Genomic DNA, 22,045 nt, shown 5'->3' on the forward strand with positions numbered 1-22,045 from the left:
GCCGGAGAGAGCTTTGGGGGAGCTCTTAGCTGTTCTCGCCACTACTCACCTGAGCTCCGTCCTGCTCCTGGTGATGTCAGCTCCAGGTGGGCTGCGGCTCCTGCCCCCGCCCCTCATGCCTGGCCCATCCCAGGAGTCGGAGCGGAGGGCGAACGCGTGTTAGGGCAGCAGGCTCTGTGGGGCCCGCCCTCCGTGAGTACCGTCCCTTCCCCTACCACGTCTGTGACGTCCAGGTGATCCTAGAATATAAGGGAAGTGAAGTTGTGCTTGTCCAGCACCTGTTACGTGCCACCCACCATGCTAAGTGTTTGTTCACGTCACCTGTGCGCACTGGAGAGGTGTAGAGACACAGGGGACCGCTCACGGCATCGTTTACCTCCGTGGCCGTCGGAGTCGAGTTCTGCTCCCAGGGCTGGGGAAACCCTCCCCCGTGAGGAGGCCGTTATTACCCCATTTTACAAGTGAGTGTGCTGTGGTTTGGACCCTCGAGGGGGTTGGAGTGGGTGAAGCAGAGAGCGCTAGGCTGGAAATGAGGCTGGAAAGGCGGCGAGAGGGTCCTGGAGCTCCCTGCTTGGCTCGGCGTGCTCTTAAACCCCCTCTGCTGACCCCCGCAGCCTTGCTGGGGCCGCGGTTACAGGAAGGGGCACCTCCGACCCCCGCCTCCTGCTCCCCGCGTGTCAGGCCGTGGCTTTGTGTTCCCGAAGCTGCAGACCACGTGCAGAAGCACGGTTTGAGAAGATCAGCGGAATTATGCAGGGCCGCAGAAACCTGCAAATCTGGAAAGAGAAGCAGGCGGGCTGAGGCTTTAGGAGGAGGAAAGCAGAGCGAGGTCCAGTGGCTGCCCGAGGTGTGGAGGGGCCGAGCAGGTTTTGATTGTTTGTCTTTTCCCTCAAATGTGAGACCAGCACCGGGTTTGAGACTGGCTGTGTCGTGGAGTTATTTAAGGCCCCTTAGCTCCGCTCGTGTCTCAGGTGTCGTGCTGTGTTCCGGTGACTCTAGGTTTTAAGCCCGTCGGCTTGTGGGCGGGTGGCTCTGGCGTGTGGAGTGTCGTGGGCTTGGCATCGCTGGTTCCTGAGGACTGGTCGCACTTCCCTGTTTCTTGCATGGCAGGCATTTTACCTTGCTCTTGGACACTGCGAGCATATTTCTCGTAGACCCTGAGGGTTATTTTTTGAGCCTCTGGAGAGCACTGACGGTTTTGTTTTGGCAGGCAGCCTGTCCAGTGAGGTTCCAGTCGTAAACCCTGCCTCGCCTTCCTGGGCTGGAAGTCGAGATCTCTCTTCCTTCAGCTCAGTTCCCCAAGCCTCTGCTTCACTGGTTTGGGTCTGTCCAGCGTGACCTGCTAGGTTGTTAACAGCTCACCCTAGATTGTAGCGTTTGCCAAATTCTGCGGTGCAGATACTTCCCCTGCGGCCAGAGTCCAGCTCCCGACGTGACCTCACTGGATGTGGGGTTGAGGAGAGAGGCCAGCGGCGGCGCCCTGGGCCGCTCGGGGTCAGGCTGAGGTGCCTGTGTCTGCTTGGGGTCCCAGCCAGGCAGCCCTGCGAGCTGGTGCCTGTCCTGTGCGCCCACAGCTCAGGGGCGAACGGAATCTGAGGCTGGCGTGCGGGTGCGGAGGGTCAAATTCCAGGTCTGTTCTTGGGGCCCGTGCCCTGAGATTCACACACACACACACACACACACACACACACACACACACACGCGCTCTGCCACCTCCAGGGACCCCCTTTCCTGGCTTTCCTGGCCAGAAAGATGGTGTTTCTATCCGAGTTGCATCCACTGGGGCTGCTGCCTGCTGCTGTCTACTGGGGGCGCCCCAGGCCACTCCATGGAGAAGTGAGACGGGATGTGGAGGCCCAGCCCGCGGGGCGGGGGTTGGGAGCCTAGTCTGAGTTACTCCCGTCCCACCTCCCGCTGTGCTCTCCTCCCAGAGAGCTCAGGGGGCTGCCTTTGTGCGGGTCCAGACTTTTCCTCACGGTCAGTGGGAAGGGTGGGCTGTCACACGGGTACAGAGGGCTCCGCGTGACTTTAGTCCCTCTGTCCTACCCCCTGGGGCCCCACAGACCAAAGCTGGCCCCTCATTCTCATCGCATCACTCAGGTTACCAAAGGCAGTTTTCAGTAATTCATGCAGCCAGGTCTTGTTGAACACCGAAGTTGTAGGTCTGTGAAAGATGGGTAAGAATCCATAGTGAATTCACTCTGAATTCATAGCCGTGTGTGTGCGTGTGTGTGTGTGTGTGTGTGTGTGTGTGTGTGTGTGAAGCCACCACGGTCATGAGTGTGGTTAACCACCTATTAAACAGTGGGCACAGTGTTCAGGGCAGGGAGCCTGCACTTCCCGTGGGGCGGAGGCGGGAACAGGCCAGGGTAGCCTTCACAGGGCTGATCCCCGAGGCGGAGTCAAGGCCCAGCAGCCCGAGCGCTGCAGGCCCCGGGGCAGGAGGCATGCGGGTGAGTCGGGACAGCTGAGGCCCGGAGGTGCGCGGGCCCAGGCCTTGGGGGTTCGCGTGCCTCCTAAGGAGTTTGCGTGCTCCGTGCCCGCCTGGTTCCCTTCTGCTCCCTGTGGCCGGATCAGTGCCAGGGTGGGTGATGTCCATGGTGGGATATGATTCCAGGTAGCCCCGCCCTTGGAGTGCATCCTCAGTGCTCAGCACGTGGCCCGAGGCCTTTTAAACCTCACGGCTATACTCTGAGGGTAGCCTCCTTATCCTTATTTTTACAGCCAGAAAATGCTGCAGAAAGCCAGATGACTTCCCGAGATGGCCCAGACTTGGGGCAGAGCAAGGACGCGAGACCAGGTCTCTGCGTCTCCGCAGCCCTGGCCCCATCCGTCCCCTGCCCTGACTCCGGGGGGTGAGAGGCTGGGCCGCGCACCCCTGTGCCGCCTCTCCCAAGCTGGGCACGCTCGGGACATCTGACCCCTTCCTGTCCCTGTCTGCTTTCCTCATTGACGTTAGGACGTAGGACATTTAACTTAGAGTTGATGAAATATGCAATTAGGTGTAGAAGCACCTGTTTACTAACGGCAGCTGGCTTAGTGTGATTGGAGCATCTTGTTAATAAAATGGAGGCATTCAGCTGCCTTAAAATCCGTCAGCTCGGGGTTCCTTCCGGGCGGGTGACGCTGCAGTCGCACGAAAGGCTTGTGGGCTGACTCTCAGTTCAGCGTCCACTTTCTTCAGCCCCGACTGCGTGCCAGCCCTTGTGCCAGGCGCCAGGACGGCGAGGGCAGGCAGGCCGCGTCTCTGTCCTCCGAGCACGGTCAGGTGGGGCGGGAGGTCTTCAGTGTGTGCTTCACCAGGGCGGCTGCTGGAAACACGGGGGCTGAGGGGATTGAGGGTGAGCCGAGCTGGGTGAGAGGCCGGAGGTGCAGACTGCTGAGCGCAGCGTGGACGCGGCGTGGGGACAGTAAGGGCTTCGTGGTGCCGGCGGCAGGAGGGCGCTGGAGACTGGCGGGGCGGGTCACGGAGGCTGGTGCGGCCCCATCCACGCGGACTCCCTTCGCTGGTGTCGGGCGGCACGTGGAGGCTGCCGTCTTGGTGAATGGCTCTGGGGCGGTCATGTGAAGAGGTTTATCAGAAGAGCCGGTTGTTGACGTGAGGACCCGTGTAGGTACCTCTGGAATGAAGGCCAAGGCCCCCACTACCTCCCGCCCCCAGCATCCCGCCGACTTCCTCGCACTCGGGGCCTCCACCTTTGCTCCCTGACTGTCCCTCTGGAGCCCGGGGGTGGCTTAGGAGCCTCAGTTTCCCCGTCAGTACAGACGGGAATGACAGGCTACACTCAGGGGCTTCACGGGGGTTAGATGAGAGCTGGGTCTCAGAGTGCTCAGCACAGCAGGCGGCCGCGTCTGCGGTGAGCCCTGAGCGATGATGGGACGGAAAGGCTCGAGCACAGCACCTGGTGCAGGGAAAGGCCTCGTACGCGGTAGGGATTCTCACTGTAAAAACTGACTTCCTCCCTGGCACTTAGGCCTCTTGGAAAGAATTTTGACCTTCTGGAAATGTATTCTAATTTTTATTTTCCAAGGGAATCGCCCTTAATTCTATTTCTGTGCTTATAAGTATATCTGTGTGTATACACTGTTTGCTGATGGTCACACTGATGTTATTCGCACACAGATGGTCATTGGGCAATTTCCAATTTGTAAATCCCTTTGAGAATTCCATACCTTAGAAATTTTCTTCTTCTGATGGTGGTTTTGGTTTGGATTTGGGCCACTGCACTAGCCTTCACACGGGCTCGTCATCGGTCTCTTCCCCCCTCCAGCCTTCCCCCCCGGCTGCTGCCTTCCTTCTGCTAAACCTCCTTGGCCCCTTTGTCTAAAGAAAGCCTAGAAGCTCTAGGAAACCACTTAGCAGGACAGTGAGGTCCCTTGCATTTTGCATCCACTTTTCTTAGGCATCATCACCCTCGTCCCCAGTTCTGTTCTCCGGGCGGCAGGAGCCCTTTAGAACCAGGGCAGTTTGTATACACTGTGATCGAGTTCTGCACACAGGGTGCAGAGGGCAGAGAGGGGAGAGGCTGGGAGTTAGACTGATGTTGCCATCAGGTGGCCCGCGCAGAAGGGAGCAGGAGGCCTGAACTAGGGCGTGGGGACGGGGTGGGTTCAGTCCACACAGCCTGCTGCCCAGGCCTGGAGGGCAAAGGGAAGGGGGATCGCAGGCCCGGTGTGTGGGGTGATGCGGGAGTGAGATGGGCCTGGAGGGGAGTAGCTGGGAGGTGGTATGCTTCTGGTTTTGGATGTATGGAGCGCTAGGTGCAGGTGGGAAGATATCGTGTAATAACAATGGCAATGAAAGAACTAGGAGTTCTAAAAGGCTTTCTTATTAAGAATACACTGTCCAAATTAATCCACAGATCACCTTTTTTTAGCTAGATCATGTGCTCATTTTACAGATGACAAACTGAGGTCACAGTGTTCAGGACGCTCTCCGGGGGTTACCCTGTCTGCTGGTGAGAGAACAGAGTCCAGCAGAGGTGACTCACCTGCCTTTGGACTCCACCCTGGAGACTGGTTGGCGTCTGCAGGGCACCTCTGACCCTTTCTGGACATGCTGTGATGGGAGGAGGCTTTGCTCCAAGGACATAGGGCCACGTCCACCTTCCAGAGCGCCCCTCTCCTCTGCCCCCCAGGGCCACACATGGCTCTGAGGTTTCCTCTTCTAGAGGATTTGGACACTGATCGTGATAACATTTATCGCCGGGGTGGTTGTGAGAATTAAGAGACGTGATTGTAGAGAACCCAGCAAGGAACCTGGCTGTGAGCAAGGTCTCGGCGAGGGGACCACCCCCACCAGATGCAGATACAGTGCCAGATGCCCCGTCCCCTACCTGAGACCCTCCCTTCCTCGATCTCCTAGTTAGGTAGAAGCAGGTACGCGTCCTGTGGAAGGTGGGAAATCTGTATCCCAACGTAGAAATATTTCTGTCCAGAAAGACTGATACAACACGGTAATGTTTTGTAGGTTCAGCTCCACTTAACAGGGGCATTTTTATACAAGGGAACTTTAATTTCTGCGGAGGATAATTGAAGTGTTATTGTCCTTCAGCAAATGCAGGATATTTTCACTTACCTTTGACACTGGCAATGTGCCAGGATCCTTGCCCTCCATTCCGATCGTTTGAACTGTCTGATCCGTCTGTAACTGTTCTACCAAAGCTATTTTCGGGTTATTGAACTCTGTGGGTTCTTTTGCTTCTGATGAGCTTGATGAGGGAAACTGCCGTGGTCTGTCTTAAACCCAGATGTCAAAAACCCTTCCACGTATTTCTCTCACGTCCTTTCTTGAGCAGCATCTGCCAGGAAAAAATCTGCCAGCGATGTTCCAGTTTGCTTCCCTCTGTCTCTTCATCTCCCCGGGCCTGGGGTTGAACCTGTGAGCGTCCTGGCTCCGCCCCGTGTTTGCCGAGTGGAGTGGGTTTGAACCCCATCCCCCAAACCGCAGCAGCTCCCTGCCCACCCCCCTTGTGCGACCCCAGGGGATGCAGCGAGGAAGGTTGCCTTCTCAGTTTGGAACCCTGGACCCAGGCCCTGGGCTTTGGCTTCCCGGCAGCCTCCCTCCTAGGCGTCACCTGGACAGGAGGGAGGAGCCAGCGCCTCACCTGTGGATGCTCCCATGTGCACAGGAGGCCTCTGGCTGCCAGGGCCAGGGCGGCACAGGGAGGAAGCTGCCATCCCCACCTGGGCTCTGTGGAAGGATGTTTGTGCCCAGGAAGGCCTGGCGCTTGGTGACCACACCATCACCTGTGCCTCGGTTTCCTCCTCTGCTTTGTGAAGACAGTAAGACCTTGCATTTGAAGGAGGGCGTGTGTGCTAACTGCAAATACTCAGTAATCGTTCTCTCTCTCTGTAGTTGCCTTTTCCTCTGCCTCCTTCAGTCTCTCCTCTTTGTACTATTTTTTTAAAATTTTTCCTTTGTTCTTAAAACTAGCCTTTGACACTCCTTGCAGCGTGGGTCCACCTGCCTGGCGCTGTGGCCATCTACTCGGCCATAGCGAGCAGGGGATGTGCACGCACCCTGATGAGGCCATGGGAGCCTCCGTGGTCTGCCCCTGCTTACCCCTCTGGCCTCGTCCCTCCCAGGCCCCTCAGAGCAGTCGGACTGGCGTCCAGGGAGCCGAGCCAGCGTTCACGCTCCATCACGTCGTGCTCTGCCACTTGTGATGTTCCCGTACCTGGGGTGTTCCCTCCTCACCTCACCCCCGACTCCCAGCCCGAGCAGCTTCAGGGCCAGTGGACAGGACGGGTCGTCCCCTTCTACGCCGAGTAGCACCCGAGCATCCCGGTGGCATAACACTTGTCACAGCTCATCACAAACCTCACAGCCCATCTGCCCGAGGTCCGTCTCCCACAGGGAGATGGGGACTGCTTCGGGTTCGCCCATGTCCCTGAATGCTAAGCGCGGGGCCTGCGTCGTGCCGACCGCTCTCTTAGTACCGTCGCGCTGGTCCCAGGTGGCTGGTCCCAGGTTCCCTCCTCAGTCTAGCCCGGCCAGCACCCTGCTGAACCCTAATGTTGCTCACAGCACATCCCACCCTGGCACATTGGCTGGCCAACGTGTGGAGTAAGGTGACTAGGGGACGACAGTGAAGTGTCCCATCAGCTCGTGTCCCTCGGGCGCAGTCACTGACCTGCAGCTGCTGTGCAGGATCCCGACTTCGTCAGGGTGATGGGGTTGCCAGCCGGGACGCGGGCCGGTGCCCTCACCCTTTAGGTAGCGGCCGCCCCATGATGCAGCCACGTCTTCTGCAGGGTGATGGGAGTGAAGCAGGCTCCACGATGGGGACGCTGCTGCCTTAGCTCTCCCTCCCTGGCCAGCACGTTACTCTGGGAGAACTCAAAGGAGCCGGAGGTGCCCGAGCGTGTTAATGCACCCGCTTCTCACTGAAGGATGCATGGCGGCCACGGCCCACCTGCCCCGGCAGAGGCTGCTGCTCTGATCTGAGCGCCTCGGTGGCTTTCCCAGCCCACCCGAGTGGAGCACGGCCTTCGGGGAGGAGCGGGGACTCACTCACTCATACCAGGCAGAGTGCGTCCACCTGCCACTGGAAAGTAGCTCGTTTCCTAATGGTTGGAAGCAGGCGGGAACCAACCCTGATGAGGCACCGGCTGCACCGTGGCCAGACCCTTACTTGGGTTAACTTGCGTGTCCCCTCCCTAGGAAGGGCCCCGGCGCCGGCCCAGGACGGAGGCTCCCAGTGGGTAACTCGCCAAAGACACAACTGATGAGAGGCAGGCCTAGGCAGAAGCCAGGTCTTTCAGACTAAAAGAATAGCAGAGAACCGGGAGAGCATCTGATAGCTATTTTGATCTTCGTACAGACTTCCCCAGAGCAGTCATTGAGGAGCGTTGGAGAAAACCCCAAGCTGCCCCTTAGAGACCCAGCAAATCCAGGGAACTGTTGGAATGGTTTCTGGTGCTCACCGGGGAGGGAAGGCCCTGCTTCAGCCAAGCTCGTCCTGTGCTGGGGGCCCTGTGAGTCCTGCTGTGGAAGGAGAGGGAGAAAGGAGGTGAGGGTAGACGGGCAGGAGCTGGTGGGGTCTCCCCGCCAGCCTGTCCTGTGCGGGGCCTCTGGGAGCGGGGGGCGGAGCTGTGGAGGATGCAGGGCTGAGGACACAGCGAGAGGCTCAGGTGCTTTTGCGTTAGCCTTGGTGTAATATTCTTTGTGATTACACGATAGTGAAAAGAAGAAATAAAGTACCTAGCATCTACCTGGCATTTTTTACTTCATAAACGCCATTGTAAATGCTTTCCTGTTTTGATCTCAATCCACTCTAGAACTTTTTTTTACCTCCCCCCCACAAAGTAATAGCTGTAATTTTGATCACCAATTATATGCCAGGTGGTCCAAATTCCCCACAATCCTGACTAACCCCCATGTCAGATACCCAGTTCCCATGTGAGTTCTTAATCATCACAGGTAACTGGGCTGCCAGAGGGACCTTACAGCCCACCTTCCTGGTCACAGCACACACCCCAGAGGACAAGAAACTGTACTGTGCTCCCTGTTCACATGGCCTAACTGCTTTGCACAGCCTCTGGCCACCAAGCTCCTAGGTGACCAAGCGTGGATTTAGAATCCAGGTCTGGGTGGCTGCAAAAAGCCCGTGCTCGTTCCTCCACACAGTTCGCCATCCCAGAGGGTGCCCTGAAGTCAGGTGACCCGCCCTGGATCCCACGTCCCATCAGGAGCAGAGTCGCGCTTGAACCCCAGCCCACTGGCCTGCCATCCCGCCCCTTTCCACCGCACTACAGAGGCCCCGGCTGTCCCTGCCTCTGCCGAACCCTGTGGCAGGGATCCAGCAGGCCGGCCAGCCCTGTCGAGATGGCAAGGGCCCCCCCCGCAGGAGGCCTAGCAGAGAGAAGTCAATGAAAAGTGGCCCCGGAAAGCCGGGATCCAGCCCTCACTCTGCTTCCCGCAGTTTCAGGGGCATCAGCTGGCAGCTCAATGACGTTAGGAGTAAATCTCATTTTATTAATTAAGCACTATTTTCTGCGCCGAGAAAGGTACTTAACGGGTCCCAAAACAATTGTTCGTGTACAGAAACGCAAGGTACGGGGTTGTGCTTCCGCAGAAACGTTGGCTGAGATGGAAGGGGACACTCCGATGCTTCAGAGCCAGCGCCTCTGGACATTAGAAGCATTGCTTTGTTTCTTTTTCTCTAATACAGAATAAACTCACATCAGTTTTATACAGGAGGTGTCGGCGTTGCGGGGGTAATTCGGAGGCTGCACACGTGGCTGTGGCGGAAGCAGCCCTGGCCCGGAGATGGGTCGGCAGAGCCCTGGCCGCCCTCGGGGAGGAGGAGGGCAGGACGCTGGGGACGATGGGGGCACAGTGACACGGGGGTGCCCCAGCCAGCCTGAAAGGCAGCATGGGAGGCAGGGAGGCTTCGCAGGGAGGCTGAGTCTTGGAGCGAGGGAGTGGAGTTAGCTGCCTGGAGGAAACGGTGAGGACAGGCGAGGGGCCCCAGGAGGGCAGGTCCTTGGGGGAGGAGGACTGTTTGCCCTCAGCTTGCCCGTCTGTAAGATGGGGCAGTACCCTGGGGTCCCCGTGTGTGGACGACGGGGGAGCACGAGTATGGGGGAGTGTGACGGGGGATGTCACATGGGGTCCCTGGTCCTCTTCTCCTGCGGACCCAGCTGGTCCCTCGCCCATGATCACACCACGTGGTCATTCTTCCGAGAAGCTGTCTCGGCATCAAGAGGCCATGGTCCCCACTCCAGTCCCTACCCTTGGCCTTCGCTGAACTCACAGAGACCCAGGCAGGAGGTCGGTGGGCCCTGGACAGCCTCCAACTCACAGATGAGGAACAGGAGATTCAGACAGGCTGGAACCTCAGAGGCAGACTCGGCGATCAAGAGAGGCTGGGGTCTGTCTGAAGCTGGCATCACCTCAGCTTTCTCCCCTCCAGGTGGATCCCAGCCTCTGCGTGGTACCAGCTAGAGGGTGGAGCCCTGGCTCCCAGGCCTGTGCTTGTGTCTGAGCTGCACTGACCCTGCCGAGCGCTCTGTCCTTCAGCTGCACCAGCCCTGCGTGTGCCCGGAGCGCGGGGAGCAGGGACACCTCTCCGGACCCACGTCTTCGCCTGCCGCGGGCTTCGGGCCGTCCAGGCCTGGTTACGAGTCCTCTGCCCCGTTTGCCTTCCCTGTGGCCTTGGGCAGCACGTGTGTGTGATCCCGCCAGGGCTGCCGTGGGGACGGACGTAGCTGGTGGTGGTGAGGCACATGCCGGGCCCCCCGTGGCCACGGGTGCTGCCACTCTTGTGTTTGGTGCGATCCCTGATGGTGCTTTGATTTTTAGAATACAGTTCTCTTCAATTAAAAACAATAATAAGGAAGGTGTTTTTTTTAAAAAACCATAACTGATCTATGAGGCTTAAGGTGAAAATGATCTTCTTGGGTGTGATCCAGGTTGTCGGTGTTGATGCCGTTTTCTTGTCTGCCAAAAGTTCTTCTCATTCAGGATGGATGACTCTGGAAGGTTGGCCGCTTCCCTTTCACTTGGATTGTACTTCATTATAAAACAGAGAAGTAGGCTGGCATTCTGCATAGTCAAATAGACTCCGAAGGATGCGCCACATAAATTTAGAATACCGTCGTATAACTATCAATTATCTCCCAATGAAGGTTCAATTTAATTATATGTGGATAGTCCTTCTAAATCCGACTCCTTGATTTGTATTTAAATGTCATCATTATGACTTCCCTGGCGAGGTTATCAGCTGTTCAAAGGCTGAATCATATGATACGGTATTTTAAAAACCACCGCTTTTTTATAGACTCTTCAAAAATCATAGCACCTTTTTTTAGTGCCAACTCTTGACTATTATTGTCACATTTGGCCATAAAATTAAACGTGAAAATTGGCATTCAATAGCAGTATTAATTCTGTTTCACTCCGATGCGGCAAAGATGAAGAGAATTGAATGGTGGTGGGGCTGTACGGTTAGGAGGCTGGGGAATTCGCTAGGGTGCTGGGTCAGCATCAGAACTTCATTCAGGTCCGAATCTCAGCTCTTCCGTGAGCAGCTCAGGTTATTTCCTTAACTTCCCAGCCCCTTAGTCTCCCCATATGTAAGGTGGGATTGATAATCGTGGCAGTGGCCACTGTTTGTAGGATGCTGTGGTGTGCTGGACACTTGCGGACCGTCTTACTTAATCTGCACAAAATCTTACAAGACGGGGCTTATTAGCCCCAGTTTGGGTGCAGGGTTTTGCACTGTGAGGCAGTGCCACCCTTCCAAGAGGGTTTGTGCTGTGACCGAGCCTTGTGGCGGAGCTGACCTCTGATGGCGTGGTCACTAGCACTGAGTAAGAACGCTGACCCCTCGCCCGCCCTCTAGGTCACTACTGCCGACCGCATTCCACAGAGGTGCTCAGGGAAGTGGAGGGCCACGGCCAAGGTCATGTTCAAGTCGGGGCAGAGCTGGGGGTCCAGCCCAGGTGGTCTGCTCCCAAGCCGGGGCCCCCTGCTCTGTGCCCTCTGCCGCCTCGGTGCCCATGGGGTGGACGTGGGCTGCCGTCCGGGGCCTCAGCTCCCTTCCCTCCGGGGGCCGCTGCAGTAGATGGTCTTCCTCCCTCCCTCCCTCCCTCCCTCCCCACCTCCGCTAGGTGGCTCTGGGTTTCCCATCCTCTTCCTGGGTTTCCCGTCCTCCTCTCCACAAGGGGCTCCCAGCAGCTCTGCTTCAGTTCCTCCATAAGCGGCCCTGACGGCCGTGGGGCCGCCTCCTCTTCGAGCAGCTGCTTTGTGATGGGCTCTGGACCTGCTGCGTCACCAGGGAGCACTGCTGCCCCCAGCCAGGGGGCCCCTTGGCACGTCTGCGGGTGCACCTGGAGCAAGGGTGCCTCCCAGGGCACCAGGCTGTGACTCCCCCTCTGACAGTGCTGGCCCTTGGGACCGGTGTGCGTGTCACGGCGGGCGGAGAGCTCACGTGTAAGGACTCGGCTCTGGGAAATGTTTCCCGGCCTTGCTGCCGGGCCCTTCCTGGAGGGGAGGAAGGAGGAGGGCGGCGGGGCTCAGGACCGTGCCCCAGGCCCACGTAGATAGAGACGTAGAGGTGGACAGTGCTCCTCTGGGGTTTGGGTGGGGGGGTAATCCTCGGGTCCTGGAGTTGCCACCGTGGCTGCAGGATTTTAAGCAGGGTGCCCCTAGGTGAGCCACTCAACTTCTGGTGCCTCGATTTCGTCATCTGTGGGAGAGGAGGGACACTGCCTTTGGGACATCTGCTGGCAGCACGCGACCTGGGGCTGCTGGGGCAGGAGGGCTGTTGTACGTTTGGGGGTGCGCTGGTTCTTGTGGATGGCAGGCCCGCGGTCACCGGGTCTGTGTCCCACGCCGGCTCTGAAAACAGCACGAGCAAAAACCATTACCTTTTAGGTACACTGCCTAAGCAATGGAGAGCCAGATACAGCAAAAACCAGAGCAGCGCTGAGTCTGAGCGGCCGGCTCTTGATGGGACTGCCAGCTCTGTGACACTGGGCAGGTGGTTTATGCCCACAGAGCGTCATTGCATCTGTAAAAGGAAGCAAATCACACTCATCCTCAGGCCACAGTAGGAAAAAAGATGAATGTGTATTGAAAATACCTAGCCCAGGGCTGGGTGTGCGATAAGTGTTCGTTGCATTGCATTTTTTTTTCCTCTCCTGTTCTGTGGGCACACCTGGCTACACTTTACTGAAGGGTGGAGATGGGTCATATAGTATGACGCTTACGCAGTCAGAAATTGTTTGAAAGAGCCCCCCCCCCCCAAAGACGGTCACACAAATATAATCCTGGTGTCCAGTGTCCAATGTGTGTTCTGACCCCAAGGCTGCTGAGAGCCGGGCCTCTCTCCCTTTTTGCATTCGACCAGAAGACAGCTGGGTATTAGGATGTGTCCACACCCATCTGACAGGTGACAGTTATTAGTTCTTTTTGAGTTATCAGACGATGAGCTGAATTTGGCCTTTTTAGTGAAACTTACGAAATATTCTGACCTTTTGTTTGAAGAGAGCACTAGTTTGCTCCGGGCTAGCTTGGACGTAGGAAGCGCTTCTGCCGGGTGGGAAATTAGAAGCACTCTGGCTGCACTCACAGGGGAAGAAAGATAAATGGCTAATAAGCTCCTGAAAAAATGTGCAGCCTCGGGAGTAATTCAGACAGACCTGCAAATTGAAGCATCAGCGAGGCAGCATTTTGCCTCTTACTAGCACAGATTAAAAATTGATCATCGTCAGTATTGGCAAGGGTGCAGAGAGGCGCATGCCCGCCCGCACTGCTCGGGGTAGTGTACCTCAGGAAGAAGTCTCTGGGAAGGAACTTGGTCCTCTGCCTCCAAACCTCAAAGGTTTTCACACCCTCAAATCAGTAATTCCGCCTCTAGAATGGAGTCTAACAGACAGTCATAAATGCAGAGAACGAATTTAAGCACAAAGATGGTTGTTACGATTTTTTTCACCAGTAAGTTTTTAAAGAATGGAAAATACCTGAAAGTATGAGAAATAGGGATTGTTAAGTAAATTAGATTGTTAAGTAAAATAGAGAATTGTTAAGTAAATTATGATGCAGCCATATAATAGAATATTCTGCAGACTAATTTTTTAAAATTAATTAATTAATTAATTTTATTTATGGCTGTGTTGGGTCTTTGTTTCTGTGCGAGGGCTTTCTCTAGTTGCGGCGAGCGGGGGCCACTCTTCATCGCGGTGCACGGGCCTCTTACTGTTGCGGCCCCTCTTGTTGCGGAGCACAGGCTCCAGACGCACAGGCTCAGTAATTGTGGCTCACGGGCCCAGTTGCTCCGCGGCATGTGGGATCTCCCCAGACCAGGGCTCAAACCCTGTCCCCTGCATTGGCAGGCGGATTCTCAACCACTGTGCCACCAGGGAAGCCCCAGACTAATTTTTAATGATGCGAAATTGCTCATCCTATATTAAGAGAGGAAAGCAAGTCTTAAAATTATGTGTATATGTATGTGTGGTCACATATATTTAATACTTATATAATGACTTGTATGTATGCTTATATAATGATTTAAACTACATTAAAATACGAGTGCTTAGAAAAAAGACTATAGAATTAATAGACCAACCTTAGAGTATAAGATTGAGTGCTTTTTCTTTCGAGTGCTTTTCTCTATTTTCCAGCTTTTTACAGTGAGCCTATCTACTTGTATAATCCGAAAAGAACAGTAAATGTAATTTGTCGAAAGTGGTCCTTGCTATGAAATGCACTGTTTCTGCGCTTACACAGAAGTGCCTCTGACTCTTCAGTAGCTGACCCTCAAACGTCACGCTCCTGGCCAAATGCTGTGGATTTACCAATGTTCCAGTAGTCCTTTCCAAGCTCTCAAGACCTCTTCCTTGGGTTTAATCTTATGTTTATACACCCTGAATACCAGTTCCTGGTTGTTAAAGAAGAAGCTTCAAAGGCCAATTAAAACATGCTGAGGCTCAGCGGAATATTTTGGCCACAGCACAGACTGTGAAATAAAAGAAAATGCCTACTTTTATGCGTTGAGTGACAGTCATCTTCAGGGCCTGACACGAAGGAGCCCCCCTTTCTCCCCCCCTCTCTCCCCCCCTTTCTTTATCCATCCATGTAACACATTTTTGTGGAGTACCTGCTGTATGCCTATTTTCATGCCAAGAGGTAGGATTTCCAGCATCAGTAAGACACAGCCCCTGGCTATGCGCCTGTCAGGGGCATGGGAGTGGGAGTTGGAGGCCAGCTGCAAGTGGTTAGCTAGAGCCCTCCTGCCTTCTAGAGACCAGGGGCTGTAGCACCTGGGGACTCAGTTGAACGTGGATACAGGTGTGCGGGCTGGGCAACAGTGGCGGTGGGCGGGAGATAAACGTTGGCCTGGGGTGTTAGGGAAGGATCTTTTTATTTTTTTTAGTTGGAGCATAATTGCTTTACAATGGTGTGTTAGTTTCTGCTTTATAACAAAGTGCATCAGTTATACATATACATGTGTTCCCATATCTCTTCCCTCTTGCGTCTCCCTCCCTCCCACCCTCCCTATACCACCCGTCTAGGTGGTCACAAAGCACCGAGCTGATCTCCCTGTGCTATGCGGCTGCTTCCCACTAGCGATCTATTTTACGTTTGGTAGTGTATATATGTCCATGCCACTCTCTCACTTTGTCACAGCTTACCCTTCCCGCTCCCCATATCGTCAAGTCCATTCTCTAGTAGGTCTGTGTCTTTATTCCTGTCTTACCCTTAGGTTCTTCATGACATTTGTTTTTCTTAAATTCCATATATATATGTATTAGCATACGGTAGTTGTCTTTCTCTTTCTGACTTACTTCACTATGTATGACAGACTCTAGGTCCATCCACCTCATTACAAATAGCTCAATTTCATTTCTTTTTATGGCTGAGTAATATTCCATTGTATATATGTGCCACATCTTCTTTATCCATTCATCCGATTATGGACACTTAGGTTGTTTCCATCCCCTGGCTATTGTAAATAGAGCTGCAATAAACATTTTGGTACATGACTCTTTTTGAATTATGGTTTTATCAGGGTATATGTCCAGTAGTGGGATTGCTGGGTCACATGGTAGTTCTATTTGTAGCTTTTTAAGGAACCTCCATACTGTTCGCCATAGTGGCTGTACCAATTCACAATCCCACCAGCAGTGCAAGAGTGTTCCCTTTTCTCCACACCCTCTCCAGCATTTATTGTTTCTAGATTTTTTGATGATGGCCATTCTGACTGGTGTGAGGTGATATCTCATTGTAGTTTTGATTTGCATTTCTCTAATGATTAATGATGTTGAGCATTCTTTCATGTGTTTGTTGGCAGTCTGTATATCTTCTTTGGAGAAATGTCTATTTAGGTCTTCTGCCCATTTTTGGATTGGGTTGTTTGTTTTTTTGTTATTGAGCTGCATGAGCTGCTTGTAAATTTTAGAGATTAATCCTTTGTCAGTTGCTTCATTTGCAAATATTTTCTCCCATTCTGAGGGTTGTCTTTTGGTCTTGTTTATGGTTTCCTTTGCTGTGCAAAAGCTTTGAAGTTTCATTAGGTCCCATTTGTTTATTTTTGTTTTTATTTCCATTTCTCTAGGAGGTGGGTCAAAAAGGATCTTGCTGTGATTTATGTCATAGAGTGTTCTGCCTATGTTTTCCTCTAAGAGTTTGATAGTTTCTGGCCTTACATTTAGGTCTTTAATCCATTTTGAGCTTATTTTTGTGTATGGTGTTAGAGAGTGATCTAATCTCATACTTTTACATGTACCTGTCCAGTTTTCCCAGCACCACTTATTGAAGTGTCCTTTCTCCACTGTACATTCCTGCCTCCTTTATCAAACATAAGGTGACCATATGTGCGTGGGTTTATCTCTGGGCTTTCTATCCTGTTCCATTGATCTATCTTTCTGTTTTTGTGCCAGTACCATACTGTCTTGATTACTGTAGCTTTGCAGTATAGCCTGAAGTCAGGGAGCCTGATTCCTCCAGCTCCGTTTTTCGTTCTCATGATTGCTTTGGCTACTCGGGGTCTTTTGTGTTTCCAGACAAATTGTGAAATTTTTTGTTTTAGTTCTGTGAAAAATGCCAGTGGTAGTTTGATAGGGATTGCATTGAATCTGTAGATTGCTTTGGGTAGTAGAGTCATTTTCACAATGTTGATTCTTCCAATCCAAGAACATGGTATATCTCTCCATCTATTTGTATCATCTTTAATTTCTTTCATCAGTGTCTTATAATTTTCTGCATACAGGTCTTTTGTCTTTTTAGGTAGGTTTATTCCTAGATATTTTATTCTTTTTGTTGCAATGGTAAATGGTAGTGTTTTCTTGATTTCACTTTCAGATTTTTCATCATTAGTGTATAGGAATGCCAGAGATTTCTGTGCGTTAATTTTGTATCCTGCTGCTTTACCAAATTCATTGATTAGCTCTAGTAGATTTCTGGTAGCATCTTTAGGATTCTCTATGTATAGTATCATGTCATCTGCAAACAGTGACAGCTTTACTTCTTCTTTTCTGATTTGGATTCCTTTTATTTCCTTTTCTTCTCTGATTGCTGTGGCTAAAACTTCCAAAACTATGTTGAATAAGAGTGGTGAGAGTGGGTAACCTTGTCTTGTTCCTGATCTTAGTGAAATGATTTCAGTTTTTCACCATTGAGGATGATGTTGGCTGTGGGTTTGTCATATATGGCCTTTATTATGTTGAGGAAAGTTCCCTCTATGCCTACTTTCTGCAGGGTTTTTATCATAAATGGGTGTTGAACTTTGTCGAAAGCTTTCTCTGCATCTATTGAGATGACCATATGGTTTTTCTCCTTCAATTTGTTAATATGGTGTATCACGTTGATTGATTTGCGTATATTGAAGAATCCTTGCGTTCCTGGAATAAACCCCATTTGATCATGGTGTATGGTCCTTTTAATGTGCTGTTGGATTCTGTTTGCTAGTATTTTGTTGAGGATTTTTGCATCTATGTTCATCAGTGATATTGGCCTGTAGTTTTCTTTCTTTGTGACATCCTTGTCTGGTTTTGGTATCAGGGTGATGGTGGCCTCGTAGAGTGAGTTTGGGAGTGTTCCTCCCTCTGCTATATTTTGGAAGAGTTTGAGAAGGATAGGTGTTAGCTCTTCTCTAAATGTTTGATAGAATTCGCCTGTGAAGCCCTCTGGTCCTGGGCTTTTGTTTGTTGGAAGATTTTTAATCACAGTTTAAATTTCAGTGCTTGTGATTGGTCTGTTCATATTTTCTATTTCTTCCTGATTCAGTCTTGGCAGGTTATGCATTTCTAAGAATTTGTCCATTTCTTCCACGTTGTCCATTTTATTGGCATAGAGTTGCTTGTAGTAATCTCTCATGATCTTTTGTATTTCTGCAGTGTCAGTTGTTACTTCTCCTTTTTCATTTCTAATTCTATTGATTTGAGTCTTCTCCCTTTTTTTTCTTGATGAGTCTGGCTAATGGTTTATCAATTTTGTTTATCTCCTCAGAGAACCAACTTTTAGTTTTATTGATCTTTGCTGTCGTTTCCTTCATTTCTTTTTCATTTATTTCTGATCTGATCTTTATGATTTCTTTCCTTCTGCTAACTTTGGGTTTTTTTTGTTCTTCTTTCTGTAATTGCTTTAGGTGCAAGTTTAGGTTGTTTATTTGAGATGTTTCCTGTTTCTTAAGGTTGGATTGTATTGCTATAAACTTCCCTCTTAGAACTGCTTTTGCTGCATCCCATAGGTTTTGGGTTGTCATGTCTCCATTGTCATTTGTTTCTAGGTATTTTTGGATTTCCTCTTTGATTTCTTCAGTGATCACTTTGTTTTTAAGTAGTGTATTGTTTAACCTCCATGTGTTTGTATTTTTTACAGATCTTTTCCTGTAATTGATATCTAGTTTCATAGCGTTGTGGTCAGAAAAGATACTTGATACCATTTCAATTTTCTTAAATTTACCAAGGCTTGATTTGTGACCCAACATATGATCTATCCTGGAGAATGTTCCATGAGCACTTGAGGAAAATGTGTATTCTGTTATTTTTGGATGGAATGTCCTATAAATATCAATTAAGTCCATTTTGTTTAATGTATCATTTAAAGCTTGTGTTTCCTTATTTATTTTCATTTTGGATGATCTGTCCATTGGTGAAAGTGTTAAAGTCCTCTACTATGAATGTTTTACAGTCGATTTCCCCTTTTATGGCTGTTAGTATTTGCCTTATGTATTGAGGTGCTCCTATGGTGGGTGCATAAATATTTACAATTGTTTTATCTTCTTCTTGGATCGATCCCTTGATCATTATGTAGTGTCCTTCTTTTCTCTTCAAATAGTCTTTATTTTAATGTCTATTTTGTATGATATGAGAATTGCTACTCCAGCTTTCTTTTGGTTTCGATTTTCATGGAATATCTTTTTCCATCCCCTCACTTTCAGTCTGTATGTATCTCTAGGTCTGAAGTGGGTCTCTTGTAGACAGCATATATATGGGTCTTGTTTTTGTATCCATTCAGCCAGTCTGTGTCTTTTGGTGGGAGCATTTAATCCACTTACATTTAAGGTAATTATCTGTATGTATGTTCCTATTCTCATTTTCTTAATTGTTTTGGGTTTGTTATTGTAGGTCTTTTCCTTCTCTTGTGTTTCTTGCCTAGAGAAGATCCTTTAGCATTTGTGGTAAAGCTGGTTTGGTGGTGCTGAACTTTCTCAGCTTTTGCTTGTCTGTAAAGGTTTTAATTTCTCCATCAAATCTGAATGAGATCCTTGCTGGGTAGAGTAGTCTTGGCTGCAGGTTTTTCTCCTTCATCACTTTCAGTATGTCCTGCCACTCCCTTCTGGCTTGTAGGGTTTCTGCTGAGAGATCAGCTGTTAACCTTATGGGGATTCCCTTGTGTGTTATTTGTTGTTTTTCCCTTGCTGCTTTTAATATGTTTTCTTTGTATTTAATTTTTGACAGTTTGATTAATATGAGTCTTGATGTGTTTCTCCTTGGATTTATCCTGTATGGGACTCTCTGTGCTTCCTGGACTTGATTAACTATTTATTTTCCCATATTAGGGAAGTTTTCAACTATAATCTCTTCAAATATTTTCTCAGTGTCTTTCTTTTTCTCTTCTGGAACCCCTATAATTCGAATGTTGGTGTGTTTAATGTTATCCCAGAGGTCTCTGAGACTGTCCTCCATTCTTTTCATTCCTTTTTCTTTATTCTGCTCTGCAGTAGTTATTTCCACTATTTTATCCTCCAGGTCACTTATCCATTCTTCTGCCTCAGTTATTCTGCTATTGATCCCTTTTAGAGTATTTTTAATTTCATTTATTGTGTTGTTCATCGTTGCTTGTTTCATCTTTAGTTCTTCTAGGTCCTTGTTAAATGTTTCTTGCATTTTGTCTATTCTATTTCCAAGATTTTGGATCATCTTTCCTATCATTATTCTGAATTCTTTTTCAGGTAGACTGCCTATTTCCTCTTCATTTGTTAGGTCTGGTGGGTTTTTATCTTGCTCCTTCATCTGCTGTGTGTTTTTCTGTCTTCTCATTTTGCTTATCTTACTGTGTTTGGGGGTCTCCTTTTTGCAGGCTGCAGGTTCGTAGTTCCCGTTGTTTTTGGTTTCTGCCCCCAGTGGCTAAGGTTGGTTCAGTGGGTTGTGTAGGCTTCCTGGTGTAGGGGACTAGTGCCTGTGTTCTGGTGGATGAGGCTGGATCTTGTGTTTCTGGTGGGCAGGTCCACGTCTGGTGATGTGCTTTGGCGTGTCTGTGGACTTATTATGATTTTAGGCAGCCTCTCTGCTAATGGGTGGGGTTGTGTTCCTGCCTTGCTAGTTGTTTGGCATAGGGTGTCCAGCACTGTAGCTTGCTGGTCGTTGAGTGAAGCTGGGTGCTGGTGTTGAGAGGGAGATCTGTGGGAGATTTTCGCCGTTTGATATTACCTGGAGCTGGGAGGGAAAGAGAGAGAGAGAGAAAGGGAAGGAAGGAAGGAAGGGAAGGAAGGAAGGGAGGAAGGAAGAAGATAAAAGAAAATAAAGTTATTAAAATAAAAAAATAATTATTAAGAAAAAAATGTTTTAAAAAGGAAAAAAAAAAAACGGACGGATAGAACCCTAGGACAAATGGTGAAAGCAAAGCTATACAGACAAAATGTCACACAGAAGCATACACATACACACTCACAAAAAGAGGAAAAGGGGAAAAAATAATAAAGCTTGCTCTCAAAGTCCACCTCCTCAATTTGGGATGATTCGTTGTCTATTCAGGTATTCCACAGATGAAGGAAGGGTACATCAGGTTGATTGTGGGGATTAATCCGCTGCTCCTGAGGCTGCTGGGAGAGATTTCCCTTTCTCTTCTTTGTTCTCACAGCTCCTGGGGCTCAGCTTTGGATTTGGCCCCGCCTCTGCATGTGGGTCGCTGGAGGGCGTCTGGTCTTCGCTCAGACAGGACGGGGTTAAAGGAGCCGCTGATTCGCGGGCTCTGGCTCACTCAGGTGCCGGGGGGTGGGGGGGGGTGGGGAGGGGCACGGAGTGCGGGGCGTGCTTGCGGCGGCAGAGGCCGGCGTGACGTTGCACCAGCCTGAGGCACGCCGTGCGTTCTCCCGGGGAAGTTGTCCCTGGTTCCCGGGACCCTGGCGGTGGCGGGCTGCACAGGCTCCCCAGAAGGGAGGTGTGGAGAGTGACCTGTGCTCGCACACAGGCTTCTTGGTGGCGGCAGCAGCAGCCCTAGTGTCCCATGCCCGTCTCTGGGGTGTGCGCTTTTAGCCGCGGCTCACGCCCGTCTCTGGAGCTCCTTTAAGCAGCGCTCTCAATCCCCTCTCCTCGTGCACCAGGAAACAAAGAGGGAAGAAAAAGTCTCTTGCCTCTTTGGCAGGTCCAGACTTCTTCCCGGACTCCCTCTCGGCTAGCTGTGGCGCACTAGCCCCCTGCAGGCTGTGTTCACGCCGCCAACCCCAGGCCTCTCCCTGCGCTCCGACTGAAGCCTGAGCCTCAGCTCCCAGCCCCGCCCGCCCCGGCGGGGGAGCAGACAAGCCTCTCGGGCTGGTGAGTGCAGGTCGGCCCTGATCCTCTGTGCGGGAATCTCTCTGCTTTGCCCTCCTCACCCCTGTTGCTGCGCTCTCCTCCGCGGCTCCGAAGCTTCCCCCTCCGCCACCCGCAGTCTCCGCCCGCGAAGGGGCTTCTAGTGTGTGGAAACCTTTCCTCCTTCACGGCTCCCTCCCACTGGTGCAGGGCCCGTCCCTATCCTTTTGTCTCTGTTTATTCTTTTTTCTTTTGCCCTACCCAGGTACGTGGGGAGTTTCTTGCCTTTTGGGAGGTCTGAGGTCTTCTGCCAGCGTTCAGTAGGTGTTCTGTAGGAGTTGTTCCACGTGTAGATGTATTTCTGATGTATCTGTGGGAAGGAAGGTGATCTCCGCGTCTTACTGTTCCGTCGTCTTCCCCTAGATCCAGGGAAGGATCTTAATTCACTCATTCATTTCTTCTCTGAACCGGTTACTCCAGTGTGCCCGGCAGGCTTTTTTCCAGGCCTGGGAAACACTGGTAAACAAGACAAGAGGATCTCTGCCCTCAAGGAGCTGAATTTTGGTAGGATTGATAGACA

General features: G+C 51.3%; 1 protein-coding gene across 6 annotated transcripts in view; it reads left to right on the plus strand.

Moving 5' to 3' along the window:
- Positions 1–22,045, plus strand: part of TRAPPC9 (trafficking protein particle complex subunit 9) — a 524,427-nt gene that overhangs the window by 381,986 nt on the left and 120,396 nt on the right. The gene's annotated exons all lie outside the window — the stretch shown is intronic.

Source organism: Stenella coeruleoalba (assembly GCF_951394435.1).
Source record: "Stenella coeruleoalba genome assembly, chromosome: 17".
In the NCBI taxonomy this organism is placed as follows: Eukaryota; Metazoa; Chordata; class Mammalia; order Artiodactyla; family Delphinidae; genus Stenella; species Stenella coeruleoalba.